Consider the following 25,746-nt stretch of genomic DNA (forward strand, 5'->3'; position numbering starts at 1 on the left):
TGACTGAATACATCAGGGCCTGATTTGTTAATTCAAGTGCATAGGAATACAAAAAGCTGCAGAAAATAACAAACCTAGCCATGCCCATTTTTATGTAGTCAGGATAATATGAACTATTTTGTAATTGTGTAAGAATACACCCTTCTCATTGTAGTAACTGTAATGCACCAATGTGAGGCATATGTATATGTAGGTATAAGTGTGCGTGAACAGTTTCCTGAGATGGTGGAAGACATCAGTAAGTAAAGTCGTTTCTGTTATTTGAATTTTGCATCTCTTATTTAAGAAGCCTCCCAAATAACACAGAGACATAACACCCATCACAGCCTCTAAACTCCTATATCTGAGGTCCTGCATCAAAAACATGTTACTAATTAGCCTGCTGTGTGTATTTTGCTTCAGACAGACATGGTCTAATTCATATTTTAGGCAGTTGAAAATAATCTCTTGTTACAATTTGGAAGGAGAACAAATGTACTTTTGGTAACCTGACTAATATTTATTCCTCAATTTAACTCTGAATGGGAGAAGACAGAGTGTGGCAGTGATTGCTTTACAGACTGGAGGCCTGTGATTAGTGGTGTGCCTCAGGGATCAGTTCTGGGACCATTGTTGTTTGTTGTCTCTACAAATGATCTGAATGATAATGTGGGAAATTGAATCATCAAGTTTGCCGAGGGCACTAAGATTGGAGGCATGTGGACAGCAAGGAGGGCTTTCACAGCTTGCAGAGAGATCAGGACCAACTAGGCCAGAAATTTTAATGCACACAAGTGCGAGGTGTTGCATTTTGGAAGGATAAACCAAAGAAGGACATTCATAGTAAATGGTAGGCCACTGAGGAGTGCAGAGGAACAAAGGGATCTGGGAATGCAGATATATAATTCCCTGAAAATGGCATCACAGGTAGACAGGTTGTAAAGAAAGCTTTTGGCATCTTGACCTTCAAAAATCAAAGTGTTGAGTAAAGGAGTTGGGATGCTATGGTAAGGTTGTATAAGACATTGGTGAGCCCAAATTAGGAGTATTATGTGCAGTTCTGGTCGCCAAACTACAGGAAGAATATCAGTAAAGATAGAAAAAGTACAGAGAAGATTTACTTCAAGAGTTGAGTTATAGGGAAAGATTAAACAGGGTAGGACTTTGTTCCTTAGAGTGAAGAAGAATGAGGGGAGATTTGATAGAGGTTTACAAAATTATGTGGGGAATGGACAGAGTAAATGCGAGTAGGCTCTTTGATTGGGAGAGATAAATATGAGAGGATGTGGCTTTTGGGTGAAAAGTTTTAGAGAAAAATTAGGGGGAATTTCTTCACTCAAAGAGTGGTGGGAGTTTGGAATGAGCTGCCATCTGATGTGGTAAATGCAGGCTCATTGTTCTAAGAATAAATTGTATAGACACATGGATGGGAGTGGTCAGGAGGGTTATGGAATGGGTGCAGGTCAGTGAGACTAGAGGCACAGACTAGAATGGCCGAATGGCCTGTTTTCTAAGTCACAAAACCAGACTATCTGGTCATTATCATGCCACTGTTAACAAGACCTTTCTGCTTGTAATTTGACTGTTATATTTCATACCATGCGTAACTACTGAGATCAGGAATTGCAGTTCCTTGGAAACAAAATCAAATACCCATGGCACACATTCATGTGCTCCCTTAAACTACCTCCTGCTCCATAGCAGTCCAATATTTTGAAGCTGAAATATTAATTACATATGCAAGTGGAAAGAAATAAACAAAACACAACTTTAATATCATACTCTTTTAACACTGCATACTGAAATAGATGACAACATTATTCCTGTCTAATTTATTTTCAATATAGTTTCCAACATGGGGCTTATTTTTTCACAGTTCATATAGTCTACTGATTTATGCTAATATCCACAGAAATAACTCCTGCACCCTAGGGCATTGCCAATTTGCAGGTACAGATCCTATCTCTCTCAGCAATCTCTTGTGGAGCAAGCATGTTTGAATTTCTCCCCAGTCATGAAAGATAAATTGATGTTACGAGCAAACTAATTTATCATGCATTCTGTTAACAATTCCTCTCCTATGTTTGCAGATACAGAACTTTCCCATTTCAAAAATCAAACAAGAGCTGGCTTGTTGTTATAGGCTGAGGTACCGCTTAACAGATGCTTATCTTTTTTAATGTCCTGATTGTCAGGGGAATTGGGACAGCGACAGAGAAAAGGAAAAAAAAAATAGAGAAAAGAAATTTAGACGCTGTCAGGTAGTCCCCATAACGAGGAAAGAGGAAAAGAAGAGAGAACATTGTAAATTTGGCTTTCGGCTGAGAGCCTGGTGATATACTGTATAATTCCCATCTGTTTTTTCAGCATGCAAAAGTAAAATCTCAGGTACACAAGGTTGCAATTTCACAATGTAAGGCAGGATTACAGACTTATTGCTTTAATAAGGTCTGCTCTGCATTAATTAATGTCTGCTAATCCTTCTGCTCCATGATTGGGCAAATCCAAGCATTAATAAAGAGAGGGGAGAGAAAAAAAAGTCTTGCATTCATATAGCACCCTATATAAACTTAGGTTGTTGTAAAATGCATTATTGTCAATGACATAATTTTCAAGTGTCATCTCTCTTGCAATGTAAGGAAATAACTGTCAGCTGTACATAGAAAATTTCCATGCATAGCAACGTGACAATGATTAGTCATGTAGCTTTAGTCATTTGATTGAGGGATAATTGTTTGTCAAGTTTTATCTTCTACTTAAAATGTGCTATGGAAGCACTTCCATGGATGGAGGGAAGAATTTTATTTCAGAACCTCCTCCAGAAGTTTCTACAGTATGAGTCACCCTCTGGAATGGGAGATGGAAGTGGAGTTAACTTGAACATTGATGACAGCATGCTGCAAAGATAAACAATCATCAAAGTTTTCACGGCAGTTTACATAGTGAACTGTGTAGATTCAGCTCTCATCTACAAGGTAATGGAGGGCAGCACTTGCAAAAATAAGAGATAAATACAAATAATCCAAAATGTATTGTAGGACACATGAAGTCATGTTAAAAAGCATCATATGCTTCATTACACTTAACTATTTGTTATTTATGCAGTTCAATGCCCAATTTCTTAACTGAAAACAGTCTAGCATCTCAACAAATATTGTGCTCCAACTAGCAGAGTGACAGCTTCATACATCCTTGCAATATTGAGGAGGCCCTACCTATATTAGTTTTCTGAATATTCTGTTCTGTACTGAGCCCCAGATTCTGCCACACACTTACACATGAAGAGTAATTTACAGGGTCCAATTAACCTACCAATCTGCAAGTCCTTGAGATGTGGTAGGAAACCAAAGCACTCAGATGAAACCCATGGAGTCATAAAGAAAACATGCAAACACTGACAAAGGAGATTACTTAAAGAAAATAAAGAATGCAAAGCAAGGTGCATGCTTTGAAAGATCATATTTCAAAATACCATTTTATGCTCACTTACTTACTTTATAATTTGTTATTGATTATTGTTTTATTGTTTATTGTCACATGTATTGAGAATTCAATTGAAACAAGGGCAGTATCATTTTACTAATAGCAGATCCAATCAATATTCTGATAACAATGGGGAAGAAACTGCAATTGAATCTGGACGTGCATGTTTTCAAACTCATTTTGAGTTTAGGCTCAGCTTTGACAATTAAGAAATATTTGTTAGGTACAAGAATGGGAGGGGTATGGAGAGCTCTGGGTCTAGGTACAAATCAATGGGTCCAGGTAGAATAATAGTTCAGTAGAGACAAGATGGGCTGATGAGTCTGTTTCTGTGCTGTAGTCTTCCATGCATCTTTTGCCTCAAGGATGGGGAAATAACATATAATTGGAGTGTGATGGGTCTTTTTATATGTTCACTGCTTTTCCAAGACAGTAGAAAGTGTGGACAGAGACAATGGAGGAAATGTTGGCCTGCCTAATGGTCTGAATTGTGTTCCCAATTCTGCAATTTCTTGAAGTCTTGGGTAGAACAGTTCCCATACAAAGCATTTTAGCAGTAGGACACTTTCGATAGTGCAATATTAAATTGACTTGAATATTCCTCTTTCTTATACTGCAATTGCTGCATCAATGTGGAGCTTAAAATCAAAGTCATGTTTTTGAAAAAAAAAGATCTTGCATTAATGTCTTGCAAATTAAAGCTGTCAAAAATAGACACAATTAAAATTTGTAAAATTAATGGGCTGCAAAATGGAAGGAGCTATGCAGCAGTCACCATGTGTATCATTGACGAACAGGTCAACAGAAGCCAGCACACAACTGATCATGATAAATGATGACAGATGTTGAGTGAGAGTGCAAGACAGGAAAAGAGAGAAAATAAACTTATGATGCATTTGCAGAGGTGAATGAGGTAAAATTCACTCTTTGATTTATATATATTGATCTCTGCTTCTGAAAATTGGGAGTGAATTTCATCAACAAAGTTCAACTCTCACCTGTTATCAAAGTGAGCTCTCCTTTACATTATATGTTTCGTATTTATACTTGCATGTAACACAGAATGAGGCAATTCTACACATCAAATTAAAAGTAATTGAACTATTATTTCTATGCAACCTATTCCCTCTTACCTGTTCCTTTCATAGTTTTATATGTTTCAGTATGATCACCCTCATCTTTCTAAATCCCAGGCTACTCAATTTCTGTTCATAAATTAATCCCCTCTTTCCAATAATCAACTAGAATTAATCTCAATTTGTTCTGTAATTAATGCCACTACAGGATTATTTTGTTTCAGACACAATGCTGTAAATTGAAGTTTCCATGCTGTTTGGCAGATGAGTGAGACAAGTCAGCAAGCAACTCCAAAAACCAACAAATTTAAATTTAGATTCATATTTAGATTTATTGCCACATGTACTGAGATACAGAGAAAAGCTTTCTTTCATGTGCCATTCATCGGCTAGTAAGAGGTCACTATGCTCTGTGAAAAAAAGGAGGGAAAAGAAAGTCCCTTGCAAGACACTGCGCGATGAAGGATTATGCCCTCTCCTCCGATGTATCTGATGCAATCTTCTCATGTCATTGTCCTTAAGCCTGTGCCACTATCTTGATTCTCCACAAGACTCTGTTGTTGAAAGCTATTGAGGGTGAGGGACCTCCATCCAGGCACCAACATATCTGTTAAAACAGACCCATATAGTTTAAGCCAGCAACTTTGTTGCCTCTGCTACCCATTTACACATTATTGCAGAAGTGGTCCTTTCCATGACTGCACCTTTTCTAAGACTAAAAGATAGGCCTGCACTATTTGAATGCGGTTGTCAAACTGAAAACAATGAGAGGAAGTGGCAAGCTGTGGATGATTTTTTTAAAAGTACAGTTGCTGAAAATCTGGAAAAAAAAACAAATTGCTGGAAAAGTTCAAGAGATCAGACAGCTTGTGGAAAGATAAATATTAAATATTTTAATCTTAATTCATTTAGTTTAAATCTATTTGATTATTTTAAAACAAATGTGTGCTGTTTGCTCTATAATGTTTTAAGATTGAAATATTATTTATACTTTTAATAGACTTGTTTAATGTTTGTGAATACAAGGACATTCAGAAGCCTTCAACAAAAGTACATAAAAAAAACATTCACCAGATCAGGCAGGGAGATCAGTAGGGAGAGAAACAGGGTCAATGTTTCTGGTCAATGATCAATTATTGACCTTCAAATGTAAACTCATTTCCTCTCCTCACATATACTGACAAATCTGATGAGTGTCTCCAGCATTTTTTGTTTTTATTTCACCATCCAACATCTGCATCTGCCTATATTTTTGTTTCAACAGAAATTATAGGTGAAACAAGGCAAAGTGAACAGGGTCTTGCCAGATGTCAAATCTATCAATGCCATTCTGGCAAGTTGCGAGTTGCTTCCATTGGAAGAGCAGAGCAACTGTGCTACACTGGGCTGCACCAGGTCTCTCCTATCAGAGAGTTCTTAGTCTCCAAGCTGAAGAGTGAGTTCGGAACATTTCTTTGTGTGCTTGTTATTACGAGCTCCCGCCTAGTCCAAGGGCAGACACCCCATGTTCTCAGAGTGCAAAAAAGATCTCATTTCACCTCCAGCCCTTTTACAAAGAAGTTAATGATCAGCCATGATCTGAAAAGTGGCAGTGCTAGCTCAATGGGCCAATTTGCCTACTCCAGCACCTACTATCTATTGTCTATAAAGGAGAGTCTAAACAGCCTGCACTTCCTTTAAAATGGCTTCCATTTAGCACTAAAAGTATATTATATGAATGTCTGATTTTTTTTTAACCACTGAACTCATTTTTTTCATTGCAGGATCATTGAGAAACCAAGACTTAGAATCTTGCATATTTTAAGAAAAATGTGCTTGTATTTTTGAAGCATCTTTTTAATATCGGGACATCCCAAAGCACACTGTCATCAATGATGTACTAAATAAACATTTTGACGATTTACCTATGGGAAATGCAATGGCAAACTGGGACAAGCAATTACTCACAGACTTCACTGTGATAATAACCAAATGATTCATTATCTTAGTGGTGTTAATTGAGGAATAAATTGCGATTAGTGACCATATTCTTCTTTCAATCCTTTGCATTCTCTAGAGGGTTAAGTCACAGATTAGCATCTCATCCAAAATGCATCACCTCCAACAATGCAGCAATGGATTATATTTGTAGTGGGCCTGAGAAGAGCTGAGATAGTTCCAGATTCACAGAATTATTACAACATGGAGGGAAGGCAAACCTTAACCAAGATTTATCCAACTAGTCCCACTCCACTGCTCTTTCCGCATAGAGCTGCTGTTTTTTTCTCTCTCTCTAGGTTACTAATCACTCACTCTTTATGCGCTAAAGACTTTGAAGACTAAGTTAGATTTAGTGTCTATGCTTTTATTTGGAAGAGGGCATTGGGATCCTTGCCATCCTTGTGAGAGAAGAGCCGAATGTCTAAGATTAGATAGTTGCTCAAATTCACCAGCTTTTGACTCACAATGAATGGTACAACTGTCTGAGAGCTAAGAACATCTAATGCCTTATGAAACAATCACTGTGCATTGCTGATATACACTAATCTAATATGGAGTATAAGGAACCATGTGATCTAACCATAACACTAAATCCCAGATGCTATTAAGCAAATTCATTACAAATAATGATAAAGTGGAAGACCAGTACTTAATCTTATCTCTTCAAAACTTAGATTTTATAATTGCCATGTTGGGTAGCAATGCCTACCATCTTAGATCCTGTAATAGAGCTAAACTCCCAATTTTGCCAAGGTGAGTCAAACCATCACAGGAATTCCCCATATAGTGAAGACAAAAGACAAAAGTGAAGCCAACCAAAACATAGAAAACCTTCGGATAGATGTTTAAAGCAACACTAACAATGCTGGAACATAATCTAATTCAAGGTAAGTCACTCAGCCATCTGATGCCAGGATCATCATTTGGAAGCAGCAAGGTATACATTGAATTTTAATATATGATATATTCAAAGCAAATTTCCTTCCTTGCTCATTTTGATTGTTCCTGTTATTACGATTTAGTGTGAGTAAGGGTACAGGATCCTTTATCCGGAACCGCTGGGGAACAGTGTGTTCCGAATTTCAGATTTTTCCGGATTTCAGAAAGCCCCACCCAGATGGTGCTGCCGTTTCCACCCCCACCCCCTTCCAGTCACCCAGCCCTCTCCCACTACAGCCGGTCCCTCGGCCGTTTCCCCCAACCTCCGGACCCTCGGCTACCCAGACATCTCCCCCGGCCACCTCCTCCAACCGCCCGGCAGTCTCCACCACCTCCCCTGACTGCCTGTCCCTCAGCCTCCCAGCAGTCTCGCCCGGCCACCTCTCCCGACCGCCCGGCAGTCTCCTCTGACCACCTGTCCCTCGGCTGCCTCCCCTGACCGCTGGTTCCCACTTGCCAGATTTTGGATCTTTCCAGATTTTAGATGTCCGTATAAAGGATCATGTACCTGTATCACTTTAAGGGCTAGTACCGCCTGCAACCATTCACAGCTGTGGAGAGACTGGGAGAAAACATCTAGTTCAGATTATACCCAAAGACGATACTCTGGAGGAAGAAAAAGAACATTTGTTGTTTTATCCAGCGATACAAGTGGTGAGAGTGTCATGTAAGTGGGACACTGGAGGCAGCATCTTTCATTATTGACCACCAGCCATCTCATGGATCACTGAGGTGGAGTGACTCTGTGTGAAATGGACAATTCAGCTGATTCTCCCTGTCAGGGGAATTAAGGAATCCCCACTCCCCCAATGACCAAAGGAAAGGTTGCTTTGATTGACATGCATATGGGGTTTGGAAGCAGGAGAATTGCTGCATCAGATCAAGACCAAAATAATGGTCATTTTGATTGACGTACTGGGATTTCGAGGCATTAAAGAAGTCACACATATCATTTTCCCTACTAAAGGAAAAGGGGAGTTGTGACAACCATTCATCCAAAAGGATATTTATTAACAAGAAATTTGTGAGTTTACAGCAGACCAGTGCTCAGTCTCTCCCACCTCCTTTGTGATCACTACACATACACACTCACACACACACACACACACTCACACACACACACTCACACACTCACACATCACACACACTCACACACACTCACACACACACACACACTCACACACTCACACATCACACACACACACTCACACACTCACACATCACACACACTCACACACACTCACACACACACACACACACTCACACATCACACACACACACACACTCACACATCACACACACACACTCACACATCACACACACACACTCACACACACACACTCACACCTCACACACACACACTCACACCTCACACACACTCACAGCTCACACACACACTCACACCTCACATACACACTCACACCTCTCTCACACACACACACTCACACCCACTCACACACAGCTCTCACACACACACACTCACACATCACACACACACACACACACACTCACACATCACACACACACAAACACACACACTCACACATCACACACACACACACTCACACATCACACACACACACTCACACCTCACACACACACACACACTCACACCTCACACACACTCACAGCTCTCACACACACTCACACCTCACATACACACTCACACCTCTCACACACACACACTCACCTCACACACACTCACACCTCACACACACACACACCTCATACACACACACTCACACTCACACCTCACACACACACACAGACTCACACCTCACACACACACACTCACAACTCACACACACTCACACCTCACACACACTCACACACACACACACTCACACGCACTCACACTCACACCTCACACACACCTCACACACACACACACACACTCACACCTCACACACACACACACACACACACACACACACACACACACACACACACACACACACACACATATTAGCTCATTGTTGGGTTTGATTAAAGTAATGTGTTATATTATTAGTAGTTATTAATAGATATATTGTTTAAAAAGAAAAACAGTAACACTATCTTGGTGAATTTCTATTGCTGCTGGTCTGTGACATAACAAATTGGGGGATTGTCCAGGATCTGATCATAATTGGAGCCTATTGATTGAATGATTTTTGATTTTATTGGTTAAATCCCTTTTCCTTTTTTACAGCCAATTATAAAGCTTGTGGGTGTGTGGGAAAACAGCAGCAGTGGATATTGATGAGTTTTTAAAATTGCTGTCCTCTGTGGGTTTGCAGAGGGCGGAAAAGGATAAGTTGGTGAATATTTCCAAAAGGTTAGGATGGTGCAATAAAACCATCTATGAAAATTTCAGAGATCCGGAGAATTATAGAACAAAACTATATAGCAGCAGGGAAGTGTGGAGTTAGAGAGAGTAAATCTCTTGAGCAGCGGTTAACACTGGAACAGACTGAGCTAGAAAAATGTAGATTTGAGGCAGAGGATGTAGAGAGCAGAGGGAGTTTGAGGGGAGAAGATGAGAAATGGAGTTTCACCTCTGGTCCAAGTGAGAAGTTTGTGACCAGTAGGGAGGTTCCTCCATTTGATGAGGCTAGGATTAATAAATACTTCCACCATTTTGAGAAAGTTGCTAAGAGTTTAAAGTGGCCACAAGATCATTGGTCCATCTTGTTACAAAGCGTGATTGAAGGGAAAATCTAGCAGGCTTACTCTGCCCTTACCTAATATGCTACTGATTGTTAGACTGTAAAGCAAATCATGCTTAAGGGCTATGAATTGGTTCCAGAGGCTTACAGGCAAAAATTCAGGAATTTGAGGAAATCGGTGAACCAGTCTTAATTGGATTTTACATATGACAGAGCTGTTTGCTTTGACCAAAGGTGAACATTAAAAAATATTTAAATTATTATTACAACAGACTGAGAAAACTAGTTTTAGTTGAGGACATTAAAAAGTTGCATTCCTAATTAAATAAAAGCATATTTAGATGAAAAGGGAGTGGAATCTTGGCAGGAATCTGCTTTAACCCACAAGTTTGTACCAAGTAGAACCTTGCAAAAGGGTAATATGGACTGTCCAAGTAAGTTAGAAAATAAATCGGGAAATAATGAAAGGAAGCAAGTAAAAACTCCGAGAATCCAAGATGGCGGCAAGTTCACAGCAGCCTATCCAGATCTGGCGCTACAACAACTCCCTAAGTAGGTGCTGCACTAAGGGAAACACCAAGCAAGAGCAGACCCCCGAGAAGATGGTGAAAAGTTGGGTAGGTTTGACTGTTGAGAGAACAGGAGTTTTGTTTCGGCCTTGACCGCGGAGGGGATGAAGCCTCTTCTGTGGAGATGAAGCCTCTTCTGTGGAGATGTGGCCTCCAGTCTTCAGCATCAGCGTTGCTTGTTGCCAGTGGTCAAGGAGATGGCATAGAGTAGTCAGAGGAGATGTCCCATGGTATCCAGAGCAGCGGAGTCATGTGCCATGTTCGGGGGTCCTGGAGGATGAGTCATCTTGGATCATGGGGCCTCATGGCAGATGGTGCTGAGGCTTTGGTTTCCAAGGGACAGCAAACAAAGCAGTGATTTCCTCTCAAGCTGGCAGACTTTATACAACTAGAGTCCAGCAGATTCAAGTAAACCTGGCCTAAGATGGCGGCACAGTAGTAGCCCGCAGTGGCCTCTCCAGACTGGGCAAACAGGTTTTTCATTCAAGTTAGCAGACATTTTAACATGTAGATTCTAATGATATTGTAACCTGTCTTTACTATGCCCATTGCCTAGATTTTGATAATTAATGTATTGTATTAATGAATTTTAGTACTGATATTTTGAGTAGTTTTGTGTAAATTTATTGAAAGATATACAGCTTATTTTGGTGATGTTATAGTGTCCTATAGCGGCTAAGGTCCAAGATGGTGGTGCGGCAGTCACTCGCAGCGGTCTCTTCGCACATGGTACTACTGAAGTATGCTGTTTTTGTAGTTTGTACTGTTTTTATGTAGCACCAGGGTCTTGGAGAAATGCCTTTTTTTTAACTGAGGCATTGTTTGGCATGATCGTTTTAAAACAACAAATAAAGTTGAACTTCAACTTCAACTTAAAGGAAAATCCTTTGGGCCTCCTTTCCCATTATTGAAAGAAACCTGGTCACATGATAAGAAATAGTTCTGTCCTGAGGAAAAAAAGAAAGAAAAGGAGGTAATGCCAGATGCATGCATTCAAAGAGAAGCAAAACATAGAAATCAACAAGGTTCCAGACCTGCTGATAATATGAGGGATGAATTCAAATATTTTGTGTCAGAGGCTTTGATTTCGGTAAAGGAAGGGTCACCAAGTGACAGCGAAAATCCTTTGAAATACAGGGGCCATCCAGTCACACAGGTTGTACAGTGTTTTGCAGTTTGGCGATGAGACTGCCATGGATGAAATAAATTTAATTTGAGGTCCGGCAGGTGATCCGGAGTCTATACCTCTGCAAAGGATAGTGTTGAAATCAGCATTTGTTGATAGACCTGTTACGATAAGGATTCAATCAAGTTTGCCAGTGGAGGGAGTTTTGTTGTTATTAAGAAATGACCTTGCAGAGGGTAAAATTGTCCCTGCGGTGCGGTTGAGAGCTAAGTCAGCCATTGTTAATACAAAGACAGATTCTTATAATATACTCAGCCTGTACAGAGACTCGGGCTATGGCTAAAATGCTTGCCAGTGTAGACGGTCCTGTGCAGAATGATATCACAGGGACCAGCATCTAAGAGAGTACAAAACAGCACTCAGGTTGTAATGACCTGCCAAAGCCTTTACCTTCCTCTTTATTGGACCAGAGTTCTGGTGTTAAATCTGAGTGTAAAGATTTGTCGTTATACCAAAAAGTGTTTATAGTGGGCCGGAGCAAAGATCCCGATCTCACTGAAGTGAGAGATAAGGCTCTCTTTGATGACAAAATTTACAAAGTGCCAGTTGCTTATTATTTGAAGGAAGGTGTGTTGATGAGGAAGTGGGCATTACTGATATCCCTTCCAGTGAAGAATGGGCAGTTGTTCACCAGGTTGTAGTTCCTAAAGCCTATAGGGATGAAATTTTTACCTTAGCCCAAGCACACCCTTGGCTGGTCATCTTGGTGTAATGAAAACTATGTATAAGATTATGAAAAAAATTTAGTTTAAGAAAAGATGCTGTGTCATTTTGTCAGACCTGTCACATTTGTCAGGTTGTGGGTAAACTTAATCAGGGACCCCCAGTGGCTCCAATACAACCCATTCCTAATTTTGATGAACCCTTTTATAAATGTAAATAAGATGTTTCCCTTAGTGGGTGAATCCAGGACAAGAAGGCACAGTTTTAGAAGGTACCCATTTAAAACAGAGATGAGAAGAAATTGCTTCAGCCAGATGGTTGTGGATTTGTGGAAATTGTTGCCACATCGAGCTGTGCTGATTCGATCATTGAGGGAGTTTAAGGGAGAGATTGACAGGTATCTAATTAGGGTATTAAGGGATATGGGGATAAGGCCGAAATTTGTAACTAGATGTGAGAACAGTTTAGCTCAGTGCAGATTTGCGGAGCAGACTCGATGGGCCGAATAGCCTACTTCTGTTCCTTTATCTTGAGATCTTGTGATCTTTTCTAAAGTTATTATGAATTGTGTTTGCCCATTGCCCAAGACAAATGCTGGGAATCAGTATTTGTTAACTGATGTGTACAGCCTCCAGGTTCCAGAAGCAGTTCCATTCAGAAATATTAAAGCTAAAGCTGTGTGAAAAGCTCATAATTTTTTTTTCACTTTAGTCAGCTTACCTAGAGAGATTCATTCAGACCAAGGAAGTAATTTCGTGTCGGGGCTGTTTCAGCAGATAGTTTAGAAATTGGGAGCTAACCAAATCATGTCATATTTATATCACATTAGGGTGTCCATTTGCTTTTCTTTGCAGTGAGGGAGTCTGTACAGGATCATTAGGGTTTAGCCCTTTTGAGCTGATGTTTGGACACCAAGTGAGAGAGCCTTTAATGTTGTTGAAGGTTAATAAGGATCTGCAGCTGAATTTGTTAAATATGTTTCAAGGTTAAAGATCATTTGCAAAAAGCCTGTAAATTAGCTTGAGAAATTTGAAAACGCCTCAAGGCAAAATGGAGGTTTGTTATGATAAAAAGGCTAGGCTTAAACCAGGGGATAAAGTGTTAATCCCTTTCCCAATAAATTTCAATCAATTTAGGGCTAAATTTTCAGGCTCATATGATATAGAGTCAAAGGTGAATGGTCAGCTATGTAATTAGGATACCTGATCAGAGACGTAATATGCAGAGTTGCCATGTCAACATGCTAAAACCTTATTTTGAGAACGTGGCTTTTAGCAAGGGACAGCCTTCACCAGCGGTATTGGTTGTTGATAGAACTAAAGAGTCGAGGGACCATGAAATGGTGCAAGCTGAGTCCTTTGAGGGTTATTTCAAACAAAACATTGTTCCAGTTCATCTGTCTAAATTCGCTTGTTTTGCAGCATTTGGATGCTAAGTTGGCTCATCTTCAGCCCAGGTAAAAGGAGCAAATGAAACAGTTACTTTCAGAATTTAGGAACCTGTTTCTAGATGTGCCTAAGAGAACCCCAATATCTTTTCATGATGTTGATGCTGGAGAAGCAAAACAAATCAAACAACATCCATATCGAATGAATGTTGAAAAATGCAGATTGGTAGATCAAAAGATTGAATATATGGTAAAGAATTATATTATTAGATGTTTACCTCAGATTGGATTTCATCTTGTGTTCTGGGACCTGACCCAGATGAGACGGTTAGATTTTGCACTCATTATAGAAAAATTAATGCGGTAACAAAGACAGATGCTTATCCTATCCCTAGGATGTACGGTTGTGTGGACAAGGTTGGAAGAGCTAAGTTTCTTATGAAGTTGGACTTATTAAAAGGTTTCTGGTGTGTTCCCTTAACAGACAGGAGTAGGGAAATTTCTGCATATGTGACCTCATCAGGGTTATATGAATGCAATGTTTTAACATTTGGAATGAAAAATGCTCCAGAGACATTCCAAAGAATGGTTAATTCTGTGATTCAAGGTTTAGAGCCTACGGATGCTTTTTATTGTTGATTTTGGTTACAGGGTATGACACCTGAGAAGCACATATCTCTGAGTTAGAGAAATTGTTTGACAAACTTTCAAAAGCAAGCCTTAGTGTTAATTTAGATAAAAGTGAATTTGGCCATGTAACTTTTCTTGATTATGTTGTTGGTCAAGACAAGTTAGTGCATGTTCAGGCAAAAGTTCAGACAATTTCTGAGTTTCCCATTCCAACAGGTAAGAAAGCTTTAGGAGTTTTTTTTTGGAATGGTAGGGTATAATCAAAAGTTTTGTAAAACATTTGCTGATATCGCCCTTCCTTTAACTAAACATCTGAAGAAGGAAAAGAAGTTTGTTTGGACTGAACTTAGTCAGGAAACATTTGAGAAACTGAAAGGTATTTTATGTCACCAGCCTGTGCTTAATTCACCTGATTCTGAGAAGCAATTTTCTTCAGCAATAGATGCTAGTGAAGAGGCTGCGGGAACAGTGTTATTACCAAAGAAATTTTGTGATAATATTGACCATCCAGTGGCTCACTTATCCAAGAAATTCAATGAACATCAAAATAATTATTCTACATAGAAAAAGGATTATTGTCACTTGTACTGGCTTTGCAGTATTTTTATGTTTACATCTGCACAGCTCAGGAACTACTTGTGTATACTGACCGTAATCCCTTAATGTTCTTGAGTAAAATGAAAAACAAACATAGACAATTGTTAAATTGGAGTCTAATTCTACAGGAATATGATTTAATAATAATTCATAATAAAAGCAAGGATAATATCATTGCTGATTGTCTTCCAAGTTTTTAAGTTTGCAATGATTCACAGCAAATTGAGACACTATTTGTATTCATTGATGAAAAAATATATTTGTCTATATAATATCATGTAACAATAGTGAAAGTATTATTTCAAATATTGTAGGTTGCAGTTAAAATTTTGCTCTTACATCACAAAAAAATTCTTTGTTAGGGGAGGAATTACAAGCTCCTGTTTCATTGAGTGTATCAGTTTAAGGTCTAATACCAGCTGCATCCATTTACAGGTGTGGAGAGACTGGGTGGAAACATTTAATACAGACTATATGCAAAGTTGATACTCTGGAGGAAGAAAAAGAATATTTCTTGCTTTACCCGGGGACACAGGTGGTGAGAGAGTCATGTGGGTGGGACACTGGAGGAAATAGCCTTTGTTATTAATCACCAGTCATCTCATGAAACACTGAAGTAGAGTGCCTCTGTGTGAAATGGGGAATTCAGCTGATTCTCCCTGTCAGGAGAATTAGTGAACCCCACCGTGTGCAAAGGAAAGGTCAATTCGATGGACCCGTTCTTGAGTTTTAGAGGCATCAAGGAAGTCACGCGTTTAATTTTCCCTCCAAACAGAAGTGTTTTCAACAATCCATTCACTCATTCTCTCCCACCTCCTTGGTGATGACTTTTGGCCATCAATTTAAAAGTCTGCATTTAAGACTGAACTTTGGAATAACTTTCTCGAATTGTGGCTAAGCTGAAATGGTTTGCATATTTCCCTCCCCCACTGCCCCCCACCCCCCTCCCACACACACCCACCCACACCCACACATTAATTAGCACAACATTGGGTTTGATTTAATTAATGTATTATATTATTAGTAGTTATTAATAAATATATTTTTAAAAGAAAGCAATAGAACTGTCTTGGTGAATTTCTATTGCTGCTAGTCTGCAACATAACACTGAACAACAGCTGTATTGAAATGCCTTGTAAATGGAAGCTGTTATTGCTGTCATTGTAAATTATTTTTAGCACTATTCCCATTTAATATAACCTGACTTTATTTGCTGTTCAAGGTCTTTTGGTGTTCTTTAAGGAGCTGAAAGACAAAAGTTCTGCATATACTCTGCAATGCCTTTGGAAACACTGGATTTATTTCTTATGGTTTTTAGCATTATGATTGCTTTTTATTCATGGCTGAATTTGTTTTGCTCTTAAAAATGTCACAAGTAAAAGAAAGCACAACTCAGGATTTTTTTAAGAATATAGGAGTGGCAAGCTTAAGAATATAAGAAAGTGGAACAGAAATAAGCCATTCAGTCCTGCCAACTTGCACAGCAACTCATTAAGATCATGCCTCAAGTGAACTGTTGGTTTAGTTTTACATGGCCTAAAAATACAAGCACTTGTTTTTTTTTTAAATTCTCAATTCTCATCTTGTTCAAGACTGAAAAGCTGCAGACAGTACTACAAATGAGGCCTCATCACAAACCTTGGAAACGTCTTAATGGGTTTGAATAATACTGGCTTTGCTGAGGTAAACACACTAATTCCAAATAATTACTAAACTTTACATGCTTATCCTGAGATTTGTGCTTTTACATTTTCTTGCCCGAGAACTCACCTCTCACCACTTTCTGTCAATTTCAGAATTCTGTGCAACTCAATGAGGTCACAGTTTGTTTTTCTAAGCTCTTGTAAGCGCAGGTTCATTTTAACCAATTCCTCATTGTAGCACTACCTCCTAATTGCAGAACTCAAAGCAATGGATCAATGCTGCACTGACCCAAATTTAGCAGTGATAAAATGTCATTGATCTGAAACATGAACTTGGTTTCTCCTTCTGTCAATGCTGCTTGTCCTCAAGAGAACCACATACATTTTTCAGATTTTATTCCATTGGAAGTACCTCCTACTTTAGGTGAGGAGGCATAAACTGTAGAGGTCAACAAAATAATTTGCAACCTTACAAATTTTTGAATATCACTAGTGATTAACCCACCATGTCACAATTTGGCTTATTTACCAGACAACTGAATCTCCCTCTGTTGTATGTGAACATTAAGATCATTGAAAACACAGGCCAGGAAGCAATGATGAAGAAAGACACCAAGACAATGCTTCAGGTCGGTGACCTTTCATCAGGCCATTGGGGCTTTCATCAGGCCATTGATGAAGAAAGACACCACAACAATGCTTCAGGTCAGTGACCTGTCATCAGGCCATTGAGGCTTTCATCAGGCCATTGATGAAGAAAGACACCATGACAATGCTTCAGGTCGGTGACCTTTCATCAGGCCATTGGGGCTTTCATCAGGCCATTGATGAAGAAAGACACCACGACAATGCTTCAGGTCACTGACCTTTCATCAGGCCATTGATGAAGAAAGACACCACGACAATGCTTCAGGTTGGTGACCTTTTATCAGGCCATTGGGGCTTTCATAAAGCCATTGATGAAGGAAGACACCACGACAATGCTTCAGGTCGGTGACCTTTCATTAGGCCATTGGGGCTGAACTGGGAAAAAGAGAAAAATGAAAATCAGAGCGAGGAACAGAGCTTCTTCAAAGTGAGCACCTCTTGGACAGGCAACAAGTATTGAAAAATAAAAACCTGCAGACACTAGAAATCTGAAATAAATACCAAAAAATTTTTGGAATTACTCCACTGTTAATGTAGCAACTGTGGAGCAAAAAGCAGATGATCTGACAAAAGGATTTTCATCAAATGTCACTGACCTAAACATTCACTAAATTTCTCTTAAGATTTCTGATCTGCATTTTCACATCACCAGCAATGAAGTAAAATTGTTTTATTTTTTAATATTTTATTTTTTAAAAATGTTAAATCGCAATTACATTTATTAATTAACAATGAATTATATAGAAAACACAATACATGTTGTATATATGACCCTAGGTTCCCCCCACATCCCCCCCCCCTGCATGGTCCCCCAGCCCCTAAGAAAGAAAGAAGAGAAGGAGATGATAAAATATGCATAGACAACTTCAAATCAACTACTGTGAAGCCACAAATCACCACCAGGATGAGTTATTGAGAGTTCTAAATTTTCAGACCAACATATTATAAATATGGGCTCCATATTTTTAAAAAGTTATTTATCACATAAACTATGTTATTTTTTTCAAGAGGAAAACAAAATCTCATTTTGATGTGCCGTCTTTTCATTCCCAAATCCATTTCTAATTTCCAAGTAATAGCCACACCTTTCCTAGTTAAAGCTAATCATAAAAATTCAATTTGGTACGTAGTTAATCTTTATTTAAGACTAACCATTTTAATATTAACATTGGATTCAGCGGGAGTTTTACCTTTAATATTTTTTCCAAAAATATTTGGACTTGTATCCAAAAAGGTTTAACCTTAGGCTCAGTTTTTCATTCCACTTGGCAATGTATTATCTCTGAAGTAAAATGGTTGGTCTGCAGGCTGGCCAATTTTTTTTTGTTCTAGTTGAGACCAATTGTGACATCACCAGCATAGTAAATAATAGTGTGTTGGTGGAAGTTAGCTCCCCATCTGCCACTTCTTTCTCTATCTCTTCCCTCCCTTCGCTCTTGTCCTAATCATTACCATGGTTGATGATATTGGAGAAAATGTAAATGAGCAGCACCTTCCTTAAAAGCAGATATTGTTTAGAAAGGAACAATTCTAAAAAAAAATAATAAATGCAAATAGGGATAATGTTAACAACAGGGGAGGTAAGTCCTTGTTGCTTAGCAACTCAGAAACCTAAGCATTTCAACTTTTCCTGTAGTTTTTGACGATTCTCATTTTCATTTGACCTCGTTGATTGGCAGTCCTGTGTTTAATTTATGTGTTTTATATTCAGAAATGTAATGTTTTGAGTGCTCCGCATTTTTGTCAGTATGTGTAACTTATTTCTCTGCAATACTGCATCCTTGACATCAATTATGCTGTTGAGTGCTGTGACATTGCACATTCATTTTTCATCATTAGGCCAGCCTGCTCACTGTATAGTCAACGCCAGCACAATGTGGTCATGTTTCATGAGCAGAAAAAAATGGATGGGAAAAATTATTTCTCTACATTATACAAATTAACACTCAAGATGAGCCATCGATATTAAAAAAAAACAACATTGTATCTCTGCTTGCTGTTTTACAACCCGGCCTATAATAACATCTTTACCCCAGATCATGTTTTGTAATGTGTATATATATCACTCGTAAAATGATCAAGACAAGATCCTGTTTTCCCCACCAGGACAGGGTACAAAATAATATAGAAATATTATACCAAAATTAAGTTTAATAAGCTACAACATCATTTGAAAACACTGCAGATGCCTTTCAATTAGCAAAGGTTTAAATTATCAAAAGCATAGAAGAACAAAAATTAAATGGATCTACATGAGATCGTTAACAGGAAACCAAGAAGAGAATTTAGGAGAAATGTCTTTCCCTGAGATCCCCACACAATAGTCCCATCTCTCTGCATTTTTCCCATAATCCCTCGAAACATATCCTATCCATGTGTGGGTCCAATATATTTTTTCCTAAACATTGCAAGAGTACCTGCCTCAACCATCTCCCCTGGAGTACCTGCCTCAACCATCTCCCCTGGAGTACCTGCCTCAACCATCTCCCCTGGAGTACCTGCCTCAACCATCTCCCCTGGAGTACCTGCCTCAACCATCTCCCGACACCCACTATAGTGAATGCAGAATATTTTCTGTTTCTCATCTGATTTCTGCACATGATTACTTTATCGGAGCGCTGCTACAAGGTTCCTACAGCATGGTGCTCATTCCAGGAAAATCTGATTGGTGAGCACAGCATGCTTGATTCGAAAGAGATACCAGGGGGCGAGTGCTACTTTTAATACATTTGGTACATACTTGGGAATTTGATAAATCTTAATGAAGGGCTCAAGCCCAAAATGTTGGTTATGTATCTTTAGCTTTGCTATATAAAGTACACTGTTAGACCTGCTGAATTTCCCTGGCTTTGTGATTTTACTTTAATCACGGTGTCAGCACACCTTCATGTTTTAATCCATATTCGGGAATTTTGTTGTTTTTTTCCAACTCTGAGACCTGTGGGCTCTCAGTCAGGGGCTTGCAGAGTCTGACATCAGGTGCTTGTGCCTTGTTATGCCTGAATTGATTGTGGTGTGGGACAGTTTCCACTTCAGTCTGTTCCAAAGCCCCCTCAGTCCAGGTAAAATCCCCCAGTCACCAGAGGATTGGAGTGAACTCTGGCACATTCCCAAGAGTGCTGCGCTGTTCAATCATGTCTATCAGTGGATGGTGGCTGCAGATGGATTCAGGAAAGCAAAGCTTAATCCTGATCCTTCCTTCAATAGAGCGTCCCTCCAGCAGAGAAATGGGAATCTTAACTTTAGTTTACAGAGGCCAATTAACAACCAACCTGCACAGCTTTGGGATGTGGGAGGACATGGGAGCAACCAGAGGAATCCCACACTGTGTTAGGGAGAGCATGGAACCTGAGATGATGATGGAAGCAGGGTTACGGGAGCTGTGAGGAGCTGCATGATTAACTGTGGCGCTGTGCTGCCTTCTACTTCTTTTACATTTTTTTACTTCCTCTCCGATGTTCCTTGAAATGGTTGTTCTTAAACACTCTAAGATTCTGGGAGAACACAGAAGGGATTATGAGAGTACAACACTGAACAGAGTGGGATGATGTTTAAGGAAGTAATGCTGGTCCCTCGGGAACATACAAAAGCCTCAGTTAAATAGGCAAACCGAGCTGATTTAAGCATGGATGTTGGATTTTGCTCCTCCTTCATGTAAAATTGCATCATTGCATTGTTGACATTAATGGGCAGTAATTCAAATACAAGTTGGATCCTGCAGCATCAGGTTAATTATTTAACCAGTTGACCTATTTGTACCAGACTGAATGATAATTTGAATTAACAGCTGATGACGAGGCATCCGAGTATCACTTTGAAGCAGGCTACTTTCGATATAAAATCTTCTGAACAACAGCAGACAAAATATAGGGATTCTTTGATTTGCAAAACATTTTGAAAAATATACATTGCGTATATCTCAGTGCCATGTGTGCTTATGGCTACAGAGTAGTGTAGGCAATTATCTTAAAAATTGAAGATTTTAAAATACATTTAACATTCATAAAATACATGTTCAAACATCCTAAGCTGCAGGTAACAGCAGGGTCAAGAATATCAGAAAGTTCTTGTAAGCCAATTAAATGTTTTTGAAGTGTGATTCTCATTATAATGTGGGAAGAAAATTGAGATGATGTGAAATGAGTTTCAAATATCCATAAGACAAAGATCCTCTGCCATACCATGACGCATTACAATTCTCTCTGATAAATAACACACACAACAAGACTTGGAAAACGTAGATCATCTCAGGAGTCAGCTCCCAGTGAAGGCAGATGAAATTCAGCATCACTTTCAACTTTCAACAGTTGATAAAGGAAAGGGATTAAGGTATTTGAAGACTGAGACCTCAGACTTGGCACAAAACACATAGACCATTGGACAGCTTATCCTCCTATATGTTTCTGCGATTGGAACAATATAGAGTACATGCCTAAAGAGACCATGACAGTGTCTCCAAAAAAACTTACAAATTTACTACAAGGCTGAGATCCTCTCCCATTCAACATTTTCATTTATGGAGACCTCCAGGTAACATCCTCTCCCCATTAAAGAGGGGTCACATTCCCAGAAAGACATCTGAATGGCAACTTTTCTGTATGAACCCTCTTTCTCATTGTATCCCATGTTATTAGGAAAGGCACATTCCTAGAATTTTTTTTTTAAATTCATTATTGATCCATTATTGGAAATTGCAAAAATACCTACTGTCATTATTTAACAACCGTGGCCTGGTTCCAAGATTCCTTTGAAGAATATTTTAATGCTTAAAATCAGATATTCTTTCCCATATAAAGCTTTGATTTATTTTCATCAAAATAATATAAATGGTGTTGAAAATTTTGATAATAAGAAGTTGCATTATATTCCTTGGAACAGAATAGTCAATGTCAAATGTTCAAATCAGTGGGACATTTACAGATGTGCATTACCTGGAGATCAATGGGGGATGGTCTTGGAATGTGGAGTTTTGACAGGACAACTACAAGTCAGCACTTCTTTGGACATGTTTAAACTCACATGAGTCTTTTAGCTATAATGATATTGTTATGAAGACGTTAATCCAAAATGGAAATAATCTGGAGCAGTCTGCAAGAACACTTGATCAACAAGCCCTGGGTCTGTTGAAAATATATTGTCTCATTCATAACCCTGGAGCTGGATTGCTCCATGGAATCTTGCTTTCAGGGAAGCATTCTAGGCCTACGGATAGTTCCACTGAGGTACAGTACAGCCACTTAATTTGCTTATTTGAAACAAGTGGAGAGGTCATTTCCTATTCTGCCGACTACACTAGATGTGAATGTGGACCTGAAAATACTTAACAAATGAACACAAATACAGATATAAATTTCATCCATGCTTTATTATTGCTTTGCAAAACACAAAAACACCATTACAGTGAGAGGCACTGCAGTGCAGCTTGTCCCACTGCAATGGAGAACTACTGCTGCACTCATGGGTTACATATATATATATATGCACACACACACACACACACACACACACACACACACACACACACACACACACACACACACACACACACACACACACACACACACACACACACACACACACACACACACACACACAATCAAACTTCCTATTTTCCAGAACATTCAAGCAGACTTTCACAATCCTTCTTCCATATAAGTATGTGTTTCTTGTGATTTGTTATACTGGGTCGTGTCCTTTACCCATTGGTTCAGTCTTTTACAGTCTTTGGCAAATAAAGAGTTGTTCTTCACAATTAACTTTAGCCTTGCTAAATCATCAACCTATTAGTTAGATACAATGTCATGCACCCTGTTTCTCTACCAAAGTCAACACTTTAAGACTCACATTCCTTATTCCCTCCTTTTATCATTCCTTATAACTGAATACTAAGTTCTCCTATGTCGTAAGATGAGCTGCTTGCAGCAGTGCCTCTCACTGTAACAGAGTTCTCATGCTTTGCAATACAATAATCTTTGGCTTGGCTTCGCGGACGAAGATTTATGGAGGGGGTAAAAGTCCACGTCAGCTGCAGGCTCGTTTGTGGCTGACAAGTCCGATGCGGGACAGGCAGGCACGGTTGCAGCGGCTGCAGGGGAAAATTGGTTGGTTGGGGTTGGGTGTTGGGTTTTTCCTCCTTTGCCTTTTGTCAGTGAGGTGGGCTCTGCGGTCTTCTTCAAAGGAGGTTGCTGCCCGCCAAACTGTGAGGTGCCAAGATGCACGGTTTGAGGCGTTATCAGCCCACTGGCGGTGGTCAATGTGGCAGGCACCAAGAGATTTCTTTAGGCAGTCCTTGTACCTTTTCTTTGGTGCACCTCTGTCACGGTGGCCAGTGGAGAGCTCACCATATAACACGATCTTGGGAAGGTGATGGTCCTCCATTCTGGAGACGTGACCCATCCAGCGCAGCTGGATCTTCAGCAGCGTGGACTCGATGCTGTCGACCTCTGCCATCTCGAGTACTTCGACGTTAGGGATGAAAGCGCTCCAATGAATGTTGAGGATGGAGCGGAGACAACGCTGGTGGAAGCATTCTAGGAGCCGTAGGTGGTGCCGGTAGAGGACCCATGATTCGGAGCCGAACAGGAGTGTGGGTATGACAACGGCTCTGTATACGCTTATCTTTGTGAGGTTTTTCAGTTGGTTGTTTTTCCAGACACTTTTGTGTAGTCTTCCAAAGGCGCTATTTGCCTTGGCGAGTCTGTTGTCTATCTCGTTGTCGATCCTTGCATCTGATGAAATGGTGCAGCCGAGATAGGTAAACTGGTTGACCGTTTTGCGTTTTGTGTGCCCGATGGAGATGTTGGGGGGCTGGTAGTCATGGTGGGGAGCTGGCTGATGGAGGACCTCAGTTTTCTTCAGGCTGACTTCCAGGCCAAACCTTTTGGCAGTTTCTGCAAAGCAGGAAATAATAAAGCACAATGAAATGTGTAACTGCATTTATGTTCATTTGACAAGTATTCACAGGTCTACTTTCACACCTTTTATTGTCACATAACAATTCACTAAAAATCTAGTGTACATGATATAGTTCAATTTTTGTCTGCCACAAGACAAAGAGTTACCATGAGCTTTGCCTGATAGCCATAAGAATAGATAAAATGGAAGCAAAGGTGTGTCCCTTCAGGACAACGAGTGTCTGTGAATTCACTTCCAGCATAAGCTTAGTTTCTGTACCCACACAGACTCCAGTTCAAAACATCAAAGTCCTGAGCTCCAGATCCAAGCCTCCATTACTATCAGAAAGCCTTCAGTGGCTGAGGGACCCCTTCTTGCCCTCAGCACCCACTTAAATCCTGGTTCTGATACCTGATTCCCATGAGCCCGTCTCCAGTAGTCTGCAGCCTGTGCAGGTTTTTTGACCCAAGTTGCCTGTAGCCCACAGCCTGTATGAGTCCTTCAAAGGCAAGTCGCCATCAACCCTCAGATTGCGGGCATCCTTCAGCTGCTGAGTTCCTTGCTGGTCTACTGCCATGGTCATTATCCTTTAGGGTCATCTCCTTTGTTCCTCATCTTCAATGCACGGTGCTCTCCCTGTTTCTGGTGCCCTGTGCCTATCTGCTGCTCTCCTGGGGTCTGCAATCCCTTATGGTATGCTTCCCCTCACTCAGGTGAGGGGATATAGTTAGGTGTTCTTCACCTAACTCGGGCACAGACCAAATAGTTCAAGGATGTAAAGAAAAAAAGAACACCATCTTTTCCTTACACAAGCCATTTAAAGCCTGTATGGAGCCATTTGCATCAGGTCTGGGCAGTAGGACACCACAGAGCATCGCTGTATCTCCAGTCCCGACTCCAGGGCTCGCAGCCATTATAGCAGCTCGAGCAGCACTGCCACTTTTTTCCAAACCAGAGAATTGGCAAGGCTTATGGGAAAGAAACATATTTACGCTTCATCTTTAAATATTCAGTACAGTGGAGAAAGAAAGTTTGGTTATGATGTCACTGTGGCCATTTGCTTGGCTGTGACAGCCAAGTCGCTCCTTTACCACACCCTTTACCCAATGGGGGCATGTCAACAGATGACTGAGAGTGCAACACCGTTGAGCTCGTCCTCTATGAAATATTTTCCCTAACACAGAATGTTCATGGATTCAAAAAGGATTCAGGAAGTGGGGATATCAGGAAAAGAGATGAGGTTTAAGGATTGAAGTTTGTGGAAGGAAGGTGGCATAGAAGGGGTTCAGTGGATAATAGATAATGTGTGGTGACTTGGTTGAATTGGAGTAAAGCTCAAGGAATTACTTCAAGGATCTGGCCAAGGCCCACAATGAAATACCTCACAGATGAAAATTCCACTCTGAGACAGCTGTTCAATGTAC

General features: G+C 39.9%; 1 long non-coding RNA gene across 1 annotated transcript; it reads right to left on the reverse strand.

Moving 5' to 3' along the window:
• Positions 1–4,850: 4,850 nt before the first annotated feature.
• Positions 4,851–18,802, reverse strand: LOC138739106 (uncharacterized). Its single transcript, XR_011342003.1, has 4 exons — positions 18,619–18,802; positions 17,647–17,803; positions 7,966–8,063; positions 4,851–5,145 (listed from the first exon to the last, which is right to left on the reverse strand). It is a non-coding gene; the product is annotated as an uncharacterized lncRNA (long non-coding RNA).
• Between the last annotated feature and the right edge of the window lie 6,944 nt (positions 18,803–25,746).

The sequence above is a fragment of the Narcine bancroftii genome, chromosome 7, assembly GCF_036971445.1.
Source record: "Narcine bancroftii isolate sNarBan1 chromosome 7, sNarBan1.hap1, whole genome shotgun sequence".
In the NCBI taxonomy this organism is placed as follows: domain Eukaryota; kingdom Metazoa; phylum Chordata; class Chondrichthyes; order Torpediniformes; family Narcinidae; genus Narcine; species Narcine bancroftii.